Source organism: Sphaeroforma arctica, assembly GCF_001186125.1.
Source record: "Sphaeroforma arctica JP610 unplaced genomic scaffold supercont1.860, whole genome shotgun sequence".
NCBI classification, from domain to species: Eukaryota; class Ichthyosporea; order Ichthyophonida; genus Sphaeroforma; species Sphaeroforma arctica.
This window is the reverse complement of record NW_014039698.1, coordinates 7,887-10,836: the sequence shown is the minus strand read 5'-3', so window position 1 is coordinate 10,836 and position 2,950 is coordinate 7,887.

Here is a 2,950-nt window from a genome sequence, read left to right as displayed (position 1 = left end):
GTGTACGTGTATATAGTATATATATATATATATATATATATATATATATATATATATATTCTATATATATATATATATATATATGAATATAAATATATATATATATACATATGTACATATGTATATATATATATATATGTATATATATAAATATATATCTATTTATGTCTGTATCTACTTTTGTATGTTAGTATGTATCTCTGTATCTATGCTATGTATATATATGTATGTATCTAAGTCTGTCTGTATCTATCTATCTATCTATCTATCTATCTATGTTATTTTTGTATGTATCTATGCTATGTATGTATGTATGTATATCTGTATGTCTGTTTATGTGTCTGTATGTTTGTTTTTATCTATGTTATGTATGTATGTATCTATCTATCTATGGCTGTATGTATTTATGTATGTACATTTGTATGTATCTATGTCTGAATGTTTGTGTGAATTTCTGTATCTATGTATGTATCTATGTCTTTATGTATTGTAGTATCTATGTATGTACGTATGTATGTCTGTATATCTTTGTATATCTGTGTGTTTGTAAGTCTATAAATCTGTATTTATCTATCTATGTATATATCTATCTATGTATCTTTGTATGCATGTATCTATGTCTATATGTCTGCATGTAGGAACCCGACGAAAATGATCACTGAGTCCCGTTTGAATGACCCAGGGAACTGTGTACAGAAAACTAGAAGCAAAGGCTAAGAAACACGGAGAAAGCGAGCGGAGGTAGAAAGTAGTTTAAGTCCAATATTAGCATTACTAATAAGGGCGCTACTAAGGGAAATGACTACAAGAAATTCAAGACCAAGGGCAGCGTAGGCTTGGTCGTCGAAGCCGCGGCTACGGTAGCAAAGACACCGCAAACTAGTAGTGAAGACGTATCCCTACCTTAAGGTGAAAGTAGCGTTCAAAAATGGAAATAAATATAATATTTAAACACACAACAACCGATGTAGTATTTAAACTCGAAAGTTCGGAACTTTGGAAAATGAGAATTGAATCGAAATCTTATATCCAGTGAATCATTGGCTAAAATTCTGAAATTGTAATTTAATTGGGTTTGAAGTATCAATTCAATTCTCATTGACCTAAAAAAACCTATTACTGTGACTTACTGTCAAAAATGAGGTTTTATTGGATCAAAGACGATGGAGGACGGATTTCTGGCAGAATTCTATTATCGGAAAAAATGCTCCCAAAATGTTCATAGTGAGGGGAATGCCGGCTGCCCCCCCAGTCCCCACTGTGAGAACATAATACCTACAATGTTCTCACCTGATGTTAATTATACATTCTGTAGTCACTTACATACATTATTTTTTTATTTTTTAAAATATAAAATAAACAGATACATATGATTTTGTTGTTGTTTTTTTAAACTGAAAACAGAATACATAAATATGTACCAGAGTACAGTAGTAGTACATACAACTGCATATTTAAATATTTATTGAATGGACACTATTTACTCATTATTATTTTCCGTTATGTATTTAGATTTACAGCTTTGCTCTCGTTTAAAAAAAAAAAGTTAAAAGAAATCAACTGCAAAGTGTATGTATAATGTATTGTATTTATCCTGTTTTGTATCACGTGTAAATAAATTTGTAGAATTGTAGTTTGGTCATTGCACTGGTGCAGAGCTTCAGAATTGTTTTAAAAGTTGTTTAAAAAAAAAAAGAGTCACTGCCACGCTGCCAGTCCCGGTCTCAGCGTGCCGCTACAACACCCAATGATATAAAGGTATTGTAGGGCAGGGACAACTCTGTAGTATTATTGATAGACTATTGGTTGTAGATCGTCCAATGTACGAGAAACTATTTGGTTGACCCCTCTCTAAATGAGGATTTGTGAATAGTGAATAGCAGCTGAATAAACGCGGGAGTATTTATTCGTTGACAGTCGGAATCCCGAAGACCAGATAACTCTTTAAAGTTTTTATTCAGATTTCGTGCAGAATGCGTCAGGGTACGGGAACTTCCAAGAAGTTTCAAAATTCCATAACACGTTCATTTTTTTTGTATCTATTTTTATAAAAACAAAAAGGAAAACTCGAGTGTCTTTATACGGCACTGGTGAACATAATTTTTTTAACCACCTCAGGCCCAGTTTCCTACCAGTCTCATACTTGTACTTTTTCCGAGTTTAATTTGCTTAAATATAGGCGTATTAAAATTTAATTAGCGTGATTTTTTAAGCACTTGTGAGATGTGTTTGTTTTCTGCCGGGTTGTTTGTTTTCTGTCGGCAGAAAGCTCTCGACTTAAATGTTAGATATTGTAGCACAGATACAACCCATTTGTTGCACTTATGTTAGATCCTTGTCGGTCTTACGGGCTTGACATATGTTAGCAGTTAGACACATGCATATAGGCGTCCTCTGTCTTAGCTATTGCTTCGGATTCGCCCATGGTTTTACAGTTGACACTATTCGTGTCTAGCATACGTCGACCTCTCCTCTGAGGCCGACAAAGACCTAATAGAACAAGTGCAATAAATGGGCTAAAATCACGCTAATTACATCTTAACTCGAAAAAATACGTATGAGACTGGTATTACTACATTTTACAACAGCGTGTCAGTGAGTGAACACTTGAACAGTCCACATATTTTACTTTTTAGGCCTTCGCGGCTTCGCCCTTCAGCCGTTAACTTTTTGATTTTTAAAAGTTATAACTTTTATTTAGGACAAATCAACTACAAAGTTATTTTGGAAACTGCACTCAATAAGCTGTCCGATCGCTGAAAATTTTAGGCCACGAAAATGATAATAGGCAATCAAAAGAGATTGGGAGTTTCAGTTGTGACGACTGTCACCTGAGTGACCTGAAAAATGCACCTATCATATATGGAAGTGTACTATCGAGATATAAAAGTTACAACTACTGTTTATTCGAGGCATAATAAAAGTTACAATTTTTCTGTAAGACTGGTTC